Source organism: Ambystoma mexicanum, chromosome 2q (genome assembly GCF_040938575.1).
Source record: "Ambystoma mexicanum isolate Mex_15411 chromosome 2q, UKY_AmexF1_1, whole genome shotgun sequence".
In the NCBI taxonomy this organism is placed as follows: Eukaryota; Metazoa; Chordata; class Amphibia; order Caudata; family Ambystomatidae; genus Ambystoma; species Ambystoma mexicanum.
Window position 1 is genome coordinate 1,248,853,692 of NC_090924.1, and position 15,729 is coordinate 1,248,869,420.

Genomic DNA, 15,729 nt, shown 5'->3' on the forward strand with positions numbered 1-15,729 from the left:
TGATGTAGAAGCCCTGGAATTCACTGTGCAATCCAAGCGGGTCTTTTACCGAAAACAAACACTTTGTGTACACAAAAAGAACAACGTGTGCCTCACGATAAACATTTTGGATCACGAGCGAAGAAAGAAATTTGCATTTTGATTGAATATGGCAATAGTCGGATGTTCTCAGAGCATTTATTGAGAAATAAAAGTAGTTTACAAATTGTACAGTGTTATTGTTTTCTTTTAAATTATGGTTTAATATTCGAATTGTGACATGCTGTGTTGTTAGTGGATGTGTGTTGATTTTTGGGTTCTGCGTCACGTGATGCCGGTGATTATGGGTGTGTTTGGCTACGCTGAAGAGGACCGTCTCTGAGAAATGTGCAGAATATCACTAGGGTTGGTGATGTGAGGGTCAGGGGCGCCGTACATGATTTAGTGACGTTAGGGCAGTTTACCTTAGGCAGATGCAGCAACGGATAAGAATAGCAAAAGATGGATGCGCCCTGCTGCCAGATTTCGTATGTTTTTAAAAGAGAAAAAGTGAGGTAAGGTGAATTGGAAATGTTTGCGATAGATCAACATATGTATAAAAATACATGGCCGAACCCTCGGGACAATAATATTTTTCGCACTTGTGACACTTATGAAATAATGTCTGGGGATGTGGGGGGTGATGATGATCGGTGGGATATTTCTTACCTGATTTCGAATGAGTTTACAAAGTTTGGTGGGATTTTGTGCAGAGCTTATATGACGATTGTATGTGCATTAATTTGACAGGTTTGGATAAATAAAATGTGGGTGGATTTCCAGCAAACGTGCGTAAGGCGCATAGGCAAGGATCTAAAAGCATGGTTTTGCAAATGTGGCAGTATTTTCTTATTTGACAAGTGTCATAATGTAGTTAAAAAAATAGCGGTATAGCTTTAGTGACTGAGCGGTAGCTTGTTGCCATGGGCAGTGGCCAGATTGTCCGGGTCATGGAATAAGGTCATGATCCGGACAATCTGGGTACTGGCCATGACCAGAAGGGACAAAACATAGGATTAAAGTGGCCATGTCCACCTGGGACTGGCTTTGTGGTAAAGTTATTCAAAATTAGGATAGATTTGAAAGGGAAGAAAAATGTGCTCGTGGTAATATGGTCATAGGGTTCTCTTTTTGCCTTCTGCAGGCTGCCATGGAAAGCGAAGAGGGGCCCTGTTTGGAACACCCGCCTTCATTTCCATGGTGGTCGTCTTGGAAAAAGATTTTTCTTCCTAAACTGGGACGCCACAGACGTCCCGGTGTAGGACGAAAAATCCTCTTTTTTAGTACCCCGGGTTCCCGCTTTGGGAACCTAGACTGCTATGGCCTTCATCCCCCATTTCAGGGGCTGGAATGGGGGGATAATGGTCCAGAGACCTCATTATCCACCCTTGCTTCGCTCGGGCTGATAACTTGGGCTGCTGGGCCGGTATCCAACGTTCCAGTCCTGGAACAGAGTATGAATGCCCCAATATTTCCATTAGTATAACACACAATGCAAATGGAAATGTTGGAAAACATATTGAGGCTATGTACTTTACTGAGAAATATAAAGTAGATGGCGTCTATGTGTTTTTTTTGTTTGTTCCATTTTTCAACTGTAAAAGGTGGTTCCTAAAGGAACATTTATTTTGTTTTTGGATGGAATTTCTTTGGCAAGAGAGCTTAGAACGAAAGGTGGGGAGGGAAATGAGGGAAGAGGCACCAAACACTAATATGGAGGGGCAGGTGGACAGAGGAAAATGTTGCGCGTGTGTTATTTCTAAGGTAGGGGGCAGTGTTTCTCATGCTCCTTGATTACAGCAGTGGTGGTGTCTCTTGGGGAGGAGGGATGGCCTTAGCTAATGCCATTTTAAGATAAATAGCAGTTTTGCTAAAAGTATGTACTGTGTACAAGATTGTTAATGGATAATGAGTAGGAATAGGTGTTGGAGCTATGCAAGGGACATTTTGAAGCAGAGATCTTATCGTGAAGTGCGAACGGGCTCTCGGACACGTCATCATGCCGCGCGCCAGTTTATGGTCACGTAGCACTGTCTGGAAGGTCCGCTATGAAGTCAGATGTTCGTAGACAGCTACGGATGCAAAACTAGTTGAATTTGTTGCAAAAAGTGTATAGAAGTGTTAAAAATGATTCCAGAAGGTGGGAAATGGCAGAGTTTTAAGGTGACACTTTGTAAATGGGACACAAATATTGCTATATTGGGTAAGTATGATATTAGTAAGTTGTAGGAAAATAGCATGCACTGGTAAAAAACTATGAAATTCACTGAAAAAACCTTGCTAAAGAGGCATTATGGTTCAGTTGGACTAATAGAACCTATGAAATTCACTGAAGAAACTTTGTTAAAGGGCCGTTATGGTTATGTTGGACTAATAAAAACCTATGAAATTCAAAGAAAAATCTTTGTTAAAGGGACGTTATGGTTTCAAGTAAAATCGAAAAACCGCAGAAATTCGCCAGCTATGGTAAACTAAACAACCATAACTTGCGCCACCACCGTTCACTGCTAAGACTAACACCCAGGACATCAAAGTTGAAATCACAAATTTAATTGATGACATCACTGATTACATCATATATCTGGGCCACTTGTTTTTGTTAATTGACATATATAGGTAATGTGGTTTTGTTCACTGGTGGTCAGAATAATAAAATTGAAAAGGGTGCTATATATCTAGACGTTAACCTTGTTATATGTTCTTTAAGTTCTTTCCTTAGGGTTTGGTCTCAGCTCATGGTGCACATACATGAGGAAATGAGCAGGCCTCAAACACACAATTCATTTGTATACATGAAGATAAACTTTAATGTCATTAACATTTTCTGATGAAGCCTCATACATAAGCTCTGGACAGGGAAGAGGGATGTGGAGGTAATTCTGGGCCAAGGAGCTCATTTTGGACATTGGGGTAGGCGTGGGAAGGAGAGGGGATGTGTGTGGGGGGCATGATTGTGCGACAAATCATAACGGTTGTCCATGTTCAGGCTAAACAGGCATGATATGTGGTATTAGTGGCTAGAAAGGCAATTTTGGTGCAGCCAGTCTAGACATTCCTCAGTTTGGTATGATGTTTTTATAACTGGGAAGTCCTGCTAAGTGTAATTACCTGGCTAGACTAGCATTTCGGTGCTGCCAGACTAGCCATGTCTTACTTCAGCATTGTATATTCTTCTGGGCATCTGTGATAAAATGATATAAGTCATTTATAACGCGCCTGTGCACAAGTGTTTCTAGGCTTGACAAGATAAAGGAGGGAAGCAAGAGGAGGATAAGACACACAATCTGACTAGGCCTTGTGCAAGGGGAAAGGGAGGGGGAAGTGCAAGGGAGAGGGGAGGGACAAACAGGGCAGCAATGCTCTGAGTAAGTGCAGCCAGGGCAGGGTGGCTCTGGGTAGTGCAAGGAGAACAAGGGACTGTAGCGTTACAGTTACAGCCCCTAAGTGTGCGGTAGTCCCAGAGGCAGTGCAGGGGTGACTGATCAAGAAAGAGTCTGGACTCAGTGAGACTGAGGGTAGCCAAGCAACTAGTTGGTACAGCAGACAGGTAGGTAAGGTAGGTCAGCAGGGGAGGGAGAGAGAAGGCAGAGGAGAAGAGGTACATTTTGAGCTGCTTCCGGATCTTCAAGTGGTCTGACTCAAGTTTGAAAGGGGCGGGAGGCCTTTCCAGAAGCTACACCACCACTCTCTGCCTGGAGAAGCGTCTAACCCTTAGAGATTTGGAAGTAGATAAGCCAAGGGTTTACGAAGGCAGGTATTTTGGAAGAGAGCATTGGATGTAGTGTAGGCTCATGCCCAGAAAGCTGTGTGGACAATGCAAAGAGTCTTGCACTTGATCCTTGCAGATACCGGGAGCCAATCCTGAATAGCGGATAGAGAGGAATGATAGAGAGAGGAGAGGAGTCTGAGAGGAGTCTGAATGAAATCTGAGTGTCATCCGCATAAGAGGAGAGGGTAGAGATCAGGTGGACCAAAGTGGCCAAGGAGAGGTTGAAACACCAGGGTGAGATGATGGAGCACTGGGGAATGCCACAGGTGTAGAGAGATGTGGCAGAGAGAAAGGGACCAAGTTGCACTAGGGAGGGGCAGTGCAAAGGGAAGGAGGTCAGCCACTCAAGGGCCTGATCCGTGATGCCCAGGTTCTTATGTAGTCGATTGATCAGGATGGCGTGGTTGACTGTGTGGAAAACAGAGGAAATACCAAGGAGGATGAGGACAAAAGGAATGCTGTAATCAAGGTCATAGAGCAGATCTTGACAGGTGTTCAGGAGTGATTTTTCCGTGCCAGCTCTGAAGCCAGACGGATGGTCATGGAGACAACAACAGAGTCAGTGTAGAGAGTAAACTGGGAGATGGGCAGTTTTTTCCAACAGTTTGCCCAGGAAAGGGGTGATGTAGATTGGGCAATAGTTTACTGGGCAGGCAGGAAAGGCAGAGAGTCTTGAGGAGTGGGTGCACAAGTGAGTGCTTAAGGGGAGAGGGGAATGTTCCTGTGGTGAAAGAGTGATTACAGAAATTGGCCAAGGCTGGAGCGAGGGTGTCAATATGGTCCTTGATGGTTTTAGAGGAGCAGTGGAGCACCTGTTTGGACAATACTTTTATAGATCGGACTTGTCTAGAAACCTCATCAGGTATTGTCAGAAAGAAAGAGGAGAAATGAGGAAGAGAAGTAGAGATGACCAAAGGGGGACCAAGAGGGGAAGAAGCAGGGGAAGAGGAGATTGAGGACAGGATGTCCTGAGTTTTAGCAGAGAAGTGAGAGAACAGAGCCATACAGAGGGCCTGGGAGGGAACAGGAGAAGTAAAGACTGCAACAGGATTGACCATTTACTTGTAGATTTTAAAGAGTTTGGCCGTGTTGTTAAAGACCACAGAGACACGGGCTCAAATGTGTGTTCTCTTGTTGATGAGTGTTATTGCTTCGACTGGCATTTTGGTGCAACCAGTCTAGGTATGTCTAAATGTGGCCTGGCATGCTTTAACGTAATGTTATTATGTGTCTGCACTGGTCTAAATTGTGCAGCCAGTTTGACATGTTTTCATTGTGGCATGGCATTTTTAATAGAAAAACATTAATGTTCCTGTGCACTATTGGTGGCTTGCATGTATTGGATTGGTGTAACCCTACAAAACCATTGCAAACACTCTGGCTTTTTACACAATTTTTCACAGAAAGTGTGCTCTATATTGCATTAAAACACACATGTATTTATGTCTGCTAATGCAGTGTGCAGCAAACCCCTTCAACAGCACATTTGTGCGTATTGCGCAAACTTGACAATCTAGGCCGGCCCAGTGTGTGGCACGACATGCGATTTTTTGCTGAGTTGGGAGGGGCCCTCAGCATGGCTCACAATGGGCCCCCACATTTTCTGTTACGCCACCTGCGCCACCACGGTGCACTGTTAAGACTAACATCCACAACATCGAAGATTTCATATTTAAAAAATACAACTAAAATAGAACTACAAAAAATAAGTTTATAGATTCCATATACTTTACATTTTTCAGTAAAGTAGTTAGATTCAATACGATTCTCCAACTTTCCCTTTTGCATTTTCTACTATGCTAATGGAAATAATGGACAACTGTATACTCGATGAAAATAATCCTTTTTTCCCGCATACAATATGAACCATAATCCATGGTCATTCATGATATCTGCGGTCTCTGCAAACCCCTCTCCAGGCCATGCATCATTCAAAAAATGAATTGCAGGTGCAAACCATCACACAAGACCACCTTTCTACCATTTTCACTGTTATATTTGTAACAATCCGTCATTACCTGCTTTCAGTCACATATCCATCCACCAATCAGTTAAAAAACTCTACATCTAACCCTATCAACATATTAAACTTCCACACAACTGCCACTTAAGAATGTCCTAGAAATCTTTTGCATCTGCATTTCCCTTGCTTATCCAAAACAACTATACACACTGCTGCTATAAATGTACATATGCCTTGTGCAGTAAGAGAAGTGCATGAATGGAAAGAGGAGTAGGGATTGCCAAGTGCTGATAGAAGTCTAGAAGGAAAGTACTAAGAGATGCCAAGGTAGGAGGCCACTGGCTAACTGCTGAGGCAGAGGAATCCCAATGGTGGGGTACACATTTGCCAGGTGGTAGACCCACAAGGGCAATGCTGAAGGTGGGCCATAGTATGCTTGTGTTGACTAGACATAGGGCATAGAACCTGTGAGGTTCATGAGGGACCAGGCCTCCAATCTCAGCGGCAGTGGTATGGGTTAGCAGGGAAGGGATTAAATAAATCAGGAAGAGAAAAGCTAAGTTTTGAAATGTTTCTGGAACTTAACAAAGTCCACGAGGAGCCATGAGCCTGTTCCAAAGAGGGGCACGGGCCAAAGCGTTTGACAAACAGAGAATTGGAGTTAGAGGAGCAGAGGGCTCTAGCAGGGCACTATTTAGGGAGACAAATGTGGAGATATTGTAACCTAGGTCCCAGAAAGCGGCATAAATGGTACAGACGTTCTTGAATGTCATCCTTGCAACCACCTGGAGCCAATGTACAAATTTTAGGGCTGCAGTAATATGATCCCCGTGCTTGAGGTCAAGGATAAGTCTTACAGCCCTATTCTAGAATAGCCAGGGGTGTAGGCAACAAAGACAACAAAGTGAAGGTTAAGAAAAAGGCTGTTGCAGTAGTCCAGCCTACAGATGACCAAATACCATATACACTTTAATTATATGGTGGCAGAGTTATAGGGGTCTCCAAAAATGTGAGTTTTTTCCCATAGACGCAATGGAAAAAGAATGTTTTGCTCATGCCTACAGCCCGAACTGCTGGACAGATTTTCACCAAATTTGGACCAGGAGTGGTGACTTGGTCCCAAAAGCGTGCTTTTTGTAAATGTGTTGTAAATCCGTCCAGTAGTTTTTTTTTTTTAAATGGCCAAAAAGTAGGTAATAAAACATTGTGATATCTGGGTTCGATCCACGGACTTACCTCCCTGTTCAGTCCATGGACAGGCCTCCGATTGGCTCAGAGGGAGGCATGATATGCTCGGACATCGTAGGCACCTTCTGATTGGATGGTGAAAGGCTTGAGGTGCATCAGATTTTTTGGAAACGCCTGCCACTTTGGAATCGCGGTCATCTGCCATTGTCTGTGAACATCAGTAAAAACATATTAAAAAACACAACATTGCACATGTCAAACTAATGAAACAATCTCTTGAGAGATAATGGGTGATGAGGATTGGATGGGATATACCCTTAAAAAGCCAAAAAAACAGTTGTTTTCTCAACTCCGATATCTCCGAACAGTCTGGATCTCTGACGCAGTACTGTGATGTTCGCCAACATCTTAGATGTTCGGGGACATCCGTGCCTATTTCTGCATTACACGGTTGGTCAAAAGCAGTTTTTGGATGGCTTATAACTTTTGCACCACTCAAAGAAACTGCAAGAACCTTTGAATTTCATGCTAGACCTGATTCCGAATGATTCTGCAAAGTGTGGTGCTGTGTTGTCAAGAGGGAACAAAATTAGAGAGGTCCCAAATGATTTTAAAGGCTTATACATGTGGTGTCATTTGACGAACCTGAACAAATGTTAGCAAAAAGATTTTAATTTATATATGAAGGTTTTCGCAAAATTTGGTAGGATTTTGTTGAGCAAGTGCAACATTAGAGGGGGTTTCAAAGTGATTAGATGGCTTATAATTTTGTTGCAGTTTGACGAATGTGCACAAATGTTTTCAGAAACATTATAGACCCTATCTTGAAACTATGTGCAAAGTCTGAATGGATTCTGTCAAGTGGGGGCTAAGTTATATGACTATTATATGTACATATATTTTGGCACTTTTAAAAAAAAAAAAACATGGTTGGATTTGCAGCAAACTCGTGTAAGGAGATTTGGAAAGGACCTGAAAGCATGGTTGTGCAAATGTGACCATGTTTGATTTTTGAAAAAAATATTATAATTCAAGTACAAACATAGTGATATACCTTTGGTGACTGAGGTATAGCCTGTGGCCATGGGCAGTGGCCAGATTGTCTGGGTCATGGTCTAAGGCCATGACCTAGACAATCTGGCTAATGGCCATGACCACGGGGGACCAGCAATGGGGTTAAAGTGGGCATGGCCATCAAGGACCGGCTTTGGTGTTAAGTTTTTTAAAATTGGGATAGGTTTGAAAGGGGAAAAAATCTGCTTGTGGGTACAGGTTGAAGTGCTGAATGGGATTGGAGCAAATATGCAAAAGGAGGGTCAACAAGAAATTCAAAGCATAGTTTTGCAAATATGTCCTGTGTTTTAATTTTTTGAATGTGTAAGTACACATCACAGTGATATAACATTGGTGTCTGGGCAATGGACCTGGCCGTCAGCAAGGAGAAATGTGTACTGTAATTTGCTCATTGGGGCAAGTGGCATGGCCGAAGCGGTAGGTTTGAATGGGAATAAATATTCTGCCTGTGGTTACAGGCTGAAGGAGTGGACTAGATTACAACATATTTGCGCGACGAGCATTAGCAAGGACCTGAAAGCATGCTTTGGAAATATGTCTTCAGTTTTATTTTTCCAAAGTGTAAGAATGTATGTAGAAAGACTAGTGATATACATTTGGTTTCTGGGTAGTGGGCCTGGCCATCGGCAAAGGCTGTTGTGTACACTGATTTGCTTATTGGGTAATGCAGCATGGCAGAAGCCCATGCCCCACTGATTTGGAGACTGGCCATGGCTGCATTATTAGGGTATAGGGCGTGCCGTGAGCAGAGTGTGTCGATCTAGTGCTGTTTGCTGCAGGAGCTGCGAGAGTTGTATGTCCTGCATTTCCTTTGTTCTTGCAGATTTGTCTTTGGACTTTCAACTGTTTATTCTTTCTAAATCTGCCTGCTTCTACTCTACGCCCTCTGCAACTCATCCAGAACAGGACTGCAAGACTTGTCCTTGGCCTCAAGCCCAGGGATTGTATCTCTCAGGACTGAATTCTCTGCACTGGCTCCCAGTGGCTGTGAGGATATAGTTCAAAACCCTCTGCATCGTCCACAAGGCCTTCTGCGGCCTGGGGCCTCAATACCTTCAACTCTCTCTTCCTAAATATCTTACCTCTCGAGCTTTTCACTCATCCACCTCCAAATCCCTCAGGGTCAGTCGCTTCTCCAAGCAACGAGTTGGTGGTAGATCTCTCTCTTCGGCAGGGGCCTCCCTCTGGAACAGCCTCCCCGCCTCCCTGAAACTTGAGGAGAACCACCTTCAGTTCTGGAAGCACCTAAAAACCTTCCTCTTTGCTTCTGCTTTCTCTCCCCCTCTCCCCTGCTGAAGTCCTGGCTGATAATGAGACTGCACCAGCCATCTGATCTTGGGCCCAAGCCCTGCCAGTTGCACGCTTGTGCTACCTCCCTGGCAACCCCTGCACCTGGGGACTGTTTTCTGTATCCTTAAAGTCCCCAAACCAGCACTTATGTCTGCACTCACCATGCACTTGCCACCAGCTGGGCGTTCTTATTTATTTTATGTTATTATTTATTATCCCATATACTGCATTTTCCTCTCTAACACCCGCACTTTTCTTTTCCACCTTCCCTTGCACTTGCGCGATCTGAATGTCACCTGGCCTAGTAAGATCGTTGTCTGTCTTCCCTCTGTTCCCCCTCACTTGCCTCGTCTTGCCTTGGAACACTTGTGTATAGGCACGTTATAAATGTCATATCACATCATATCAAGTGACAACTAAAAGCTCCTCCCACTCCAACACAGAAACAGCATTTATTCAGCTGTCACGTGCATCTGCGCGCACACGCGCATCAAGCAGAGTACGTCGATAAAGTGCTGTTTGCTGCAGGAGCTGCGTTTCCAGTGTTTCCTGTGTATTTGTGGATTTGTCTTTGGACTGATTATTCAGCAAGGTGAAAGCATTGTACTTGCAGACTTGCAGACATGTATCACCATAGCGCCGTCTCAGTATACCTCAGTATACGTTGTAAAATTTGCTTTTTTTGTTGAACTTTAGTGATGAGTAGAAGCTCCTCCCACTTCAACCCGGAAGCAACATTTATTCCGCTGTCACACGCATCGAGCAGAGTGTGTCATTCAAGTGCTGTTTGCTGTTCGCTGGGAGTGGGGGAGAGAGGTGACACTCCTTGTTAGATTCTGTCCTGCTATTCTAGGGCAACAACCCATTTTTGTTAAGGCACACACATTTTGTAGTGCCTGGAACAAAGAAGCCATTTGAATAACAATTGTGCTAAGTGAAAAACAGAAGTAAACACAACCCGTACGGGGATGAGAAGCTGTACTGTGGTTAGGTTCTGCGTCTATGTGTTTACCCTTACAGTGTTTTTGTATTGTACTGATGCTCTGTTGAAATATTAGCATCCTATGTTGAATGAATGAGGAGGGGACTGAGCGTGTTCTGGTGTTGAGGGTGAGATGTCTAGACCATTGGTTGTGTTACTATGAACAGTACGTCTGCTTTATTTTATAACTGCCTTCCTCACTGGCAATGAGGAAACAAATTCATGTCTAGAGAAAAGACATTTTAGCTTCACTCATAGCCACTATAGCATAACAAGGGCAATGGTTTTGCCCCTACCTCCATCTCCTCAAAAAGAGTGTGAGTAGAGGAGTTGTGGTCCAGCTATTAGCCCAGAAATATCTGTTGCAGATATTCTGAATCTGGAAAGTCAGGGTCACTCCCAATCCATCTATGTGGAGGACATTGATACATATTCTTTAAGAAATACTAATGAAGCTGTGTGTTCTCTAGTCAACTAAAACAGCTCCAGGACGGGTGACTGGGAGCGCTCCTTCCTAGACACTCTCTATTTTTGTTTCAGGGGAAATTACCTTATTGGGATTATCTCAACACCTGAAAGGGGAGGGTGGCAAGGAGGAGATCAAGGTTAAAACATCTCCTGATACACCTATGGTGATTAAACCAAATTATGTTACCCCTTTAGTAAAGATTATTGGATAACTGAAGGATGAATTAATGAATGAAATTAAACTGTAGACACCCCTCCTGAGAGATTTGTCAAAGGCAATGAATGTCATCTCCTCCAGCTGTACGACTTCTTTGAAAGAGCGTTTGGATAATATAATCAGTGCTATCCATTTGAGGGCAGGGCTGACCGACATCCCCTGGAAGGGGGGTAAATTGTGGAATGTGCTGCCTCCCAATGAGGAAGAGGTGTCATAATCTTCAGCAAAGGGGGTGGAGATGAATGGAGAGGTGGATACAGAGCAAGGGCCTTTCTTGAATGTAGCAATGAAGACATAAAAGACAAAAATACAAAATATAAAAAGGAAGCTGGCTGCAGATTTAAGGGCTTCAAAGGCATCATTCCACAAATATTTAGGTGGGGTGGCCTTTCAAGACCTACAGGAGAATTTTGTAGCTGATGACGTGTTCCAGGAACAGAAAAGGAGGGATGGGAAGGAGGTAGAGACAAATATTGTGTTTGACACAGAGGAAGAGCATGGGAGGGACTGGGAGGAGGTAGGGGAACATCAAGAGAGCACCAACAGTCTGTTGGATGTCCTTAAAAAATCCTGGATGTAGGGAGGGCAGTAGGAAACCCCTACATTATAAGGAGGGACCCAATCAAACTTATGGCATCTTTAAACATCCCTGTGACCCCCAAAGTTCTTGTAATATAAACAGTGAAATATTGATTCATTAAAAAAGGGAGATAAGGATGGTATTTTTGCCACTTCGTTAAAGGTTGGAAGCAGAGACCTTAACACCTTGCCAAGGTTTGGGGTTCATAATGCCTCTCCAAGGTGGGGAGGTGATGTTGAACTGGATAAAGGGGATAAAGTTAAAGTGATGTCGGAAGCAGAGGTCAAGCTTTGTTGGGGAGAAGCTGGACCCCCACCAGGGCAGTGGGGGGACAGCAGCCATACCCTCACCAGCTATGGGAGACCCCAACACCTCCCATATGGCCCCCAGAAATGCAACAGAGTCCCAAGCAGGCAGCAGCATGTTCCAAACTGTGTTTATTTCTGGGCAGCAAAAAAGAAAAAGAACACGCAGAGCATCGTGCACATCGAGAGTTCAGGCGCCGTCTCCCCCGTGGCTGGCTTGCAAGCCAGCTTTGTAATCACACATCACATAATTGGATCAGCTCCCAGAAACCTATCTCCTCCTGCTATTGGCTGCTAAGTGATAGGTTACCTATGTAGCCCTTATAGAGAGCCTGTCAATTGGATGTTAGCCTTTTGCATCAGTGGGTTGGTTTAGCTGTGCCAGCCCCGCATTACCTAATTCTAACTTGTTGCATTATGACTTTGTTCCCATAACTTTTTAGCTGAAGCAAGCAGTTCGCACCTGAGCTCTGAGCGCTGATTGGCTGGGCTGAGCCATTCTTGTTACAATTATGTTTCAAATGTTGTGCAAGTCTTTGCGAAAATGTCTTTCTTTCCCAGAAAGAAAAGAAAAAAACACACTGGGTTGCCGTGGTTTATTCGCATTCGTGTAGAATTAAAAATGTTTGTCGGCAGAAAGCAATCTTATCTTGAATGCGCAACCTTGGCTGCTCGTGGGTTTTGCGAGGAGCATTGCTGAAGGCTTCTGCAGCTAGTGTTCAGTGAGAGAAATGAACTTGGCTGTAATTTTCCTGAAACATGGCTTTACACTGTGCAATTAGACCATGTTAATTCATATAGGCATTTGCAAGCCTTTAAACAGGGATTTTTGTGTTTGTAGATTCTGATATTGCAGCATTGATTCTAATGTAGCATGGAAGTTGCACTGTTGGTGAAGTGGGTGTGTTTCAGCATATTTGTCACCCATGGGTGCGCTGGGGCCTGGTTCAAATGATAAGTGCGCTCCTTGTTCTTCCTGCTGTTCTTCTGTATATGCGCCTGGGGTGAGGGGGCATGGGTTTGATCTCAATTTTCCCTCTTCAGTCCCCCCTCTGGTCGACTTTGTCGACCACACCACCAAGCAACATTCACCTCCTTCCGGTCTGCATATCTTTGTCAATCCCTTGAAGTGTCCATAATTTTTTGCATTGTTGTTGATGAACAGTACATATAGGAGTGTTCTCCTTCTGTGTTCCACCACACTCACTTCCCTTTGTACTTCCTCTGATCACAGGGAGTGGCCACCTTTATTACTGCTGGAACCATGTTGCACACCGCTATCTTCTTCCTTAGTCCGGCTCTTCCTTTCACCATGTCTCTTATTTGCATTCTGATGTCTCCTTCTGTTGTTCTCTTACATCTTGCAATGTATCTCTATCTTGCACAATGATGCTGTGCTCGGTACTAGTCCTTCCGTTATCACCTTCAATCAACCAGGCAGTCATGATGTCATCTATTACCATGCAAGCACTAGCTAGTTCTTTGCTTTCTCTTTTCAGATGCATTTTTTGCTGATCATTCTTTAGTATGCTGGTACTTCACCCAATCATTCTTCTGTCTCGCTCGAGAAGTAATTCCCCCCTCTTTTTACTCCTCTGTCTGTTTCTCTTCTTCTGTTGTTTTCCATCTTGGTGAATGTGTCATTCTTCACATGTTCCTTGGTCATCACCAACAAGGGCATGCTGATGCGCACCGATGAACAGTCTCCTCCCCAATTCAGTGGTAGTTTCTCTTGATCTTTAGATGCATGTGCTCAATAGTAGTCCATAAGCAGTGATGTTCCTGCTCTCATCTCGCAACTTCTCTCAACCTTCTTGCATCCAGAATGATTGTCCACTTCTTGTCACTGTTGTGCTGGTAACATAACGCTGGTACCTTAACAGTATACGTCCTTCTTCATTCTCCACCCAAGTGACCATCTTCGCTCTTTTGTCTCACTCCGTTAGGCACTTATTATATTTTTCTCTCTTTTATTTTATTTTTTCTTCTCTCTTTTTGTTTTTCTTTCTTCTTTTATTATTTATTTATTTATTTATTTATTTATTCTTTTGGGTTTTTTTTTCTCTTGCAGCTTGCTCACTTGTGCATTTGCTCGTTGTTTCTTCTCTCTCCGGTCACTTTCCACATACAGTTGTTCTCCAATTAGCTGCTTTATGTAATCATCTTCCACAGGGGATTACCCCCCTTTTTCTTTTTTAAATGTATTATTATTATTATTTTTTTTTAATCAATCTCAATGTTGCTGTCTTCCCTTGCAATCTTCTTCGCACCTTGGGATACATGGGCGTCGTGCTCTGCTGTAGTAATTTCTGTTGTAATCAATTCTCTTCCGGCATATGTTAAGGAACAGTCAGGACCGCTCTCTCCAGTGGTGTCCCTACCAATTATGTACATGTGTGCATGTTGTTGGTCACTTCTGCTATGTGTGTTATGTGTATGTTTTACTCCCTTTGTGTCTGCCCTTAACTCTCCTTACTTTAGCAGCAGCTTTTCCTCACCCACTGACGCCGTAACTCTTCCTGCTTAGGTTAGGGAATGTTAGCAGGGGATACAGCGGTAATGCTCACTATTACAAATAATTTTCAAATTACCACCCCCATTATTTCGTTCATCATTAATAGTCCCATCGTGAAGGTAAAAGTCCTTATTTGCTTGCCCATAACCACTTACGCTGCTGGGTCCTTGCAGCTGATGAGATGATAAAGTTGCCCGCCTGAAAATCACAAGAAAGGCGTTAATACATTAGTACTTGTTAGTAACCTCAAGCTCCGCGAACTAAACAATCACTAAGGGCAAAAATCAAACCTCCCCCTGGACATTTCATGTTTTCAAAATTTCTCAATATGGGTAGGGAAAATCTTGGGCTGTTTATTCAATGGAAGCAAGGAAATATACTTCAGGGAAACATGATCTAAGGGGTCTGATGTTCCTGATAGGGTGGGCAATTGAGTGGGGAATGCTTCACGATCCTTTAATTAGTATTTGTTGTAGTGCATCTCCTTTAGTGCATCTCCTTTGGGGAGTGAAGGGAGCATGCATTATGATGTCATGGAATGTTGGTCTGTGTTTTGCATGTTTGGTTCTAAGTTGGGCAGTTGGAGGAGAGAACTGAAGGGAAGGGAGCCCATGAGATGTGGGGTCTTCTTTTCTTGTTTATTAACCCAAATAAACCCAATTATATGACTTACCTGCTTCCACATCATCTTCATAACAATGGCGACGAGGATGGGATGAATGACTATGGAAAGCAGGTGAAGAGAAGACCCCAGCTGAGTTACACTGCTTTGGCGAGCCCCGTGTTGAGAGAGGCGTTTCATTAACTGGATCGCGTTCCTGCTGCCGGCCGCGCTGTCCAAATGTATACTGCCTGTGCCAACACGGAGTGAAAGGGCCAGCTCGTTTTCCCTCCCGTGAGCGGCCTCTGAAGTGGAACGCTGCCCACATGACTATTGCTGAGAGAAGTGTCTGCGTCGCTTGTCCAGGGTACCGGCTGACGCGGAGAGGTGAGGAAGCCAGCTGATCACGCGACGGTTTCAGCCCGCCAGGGGCTGTCATTGAGAAGAAACTGCCGGCGTCGAGGGAAAACTTCTGGGAGGGCCGCTCCGCTTTCCCGTGGCGTTGAGCGGCCATTTGTGCGGAGGTCTTCGCGCTGGCCGCTCCGCTCCCCTGTAGAGTTGAGTGGCCACTGCGTGCAGGCCTGCGCGTATGCATCTCCCCAACGCACCTCTCCGACGTAAAGTAAGTGCAGATCTTGTTTATTATCTCCGGCGCAGCGTTCGTTGTGTGCCCGAGATAGACAGCTGAGGAAAGGCGTGGGGAGCGGTACCGTATTCCTCCTAAAGGAGGGACATTGTGAGCATAACACTACCGTGAAC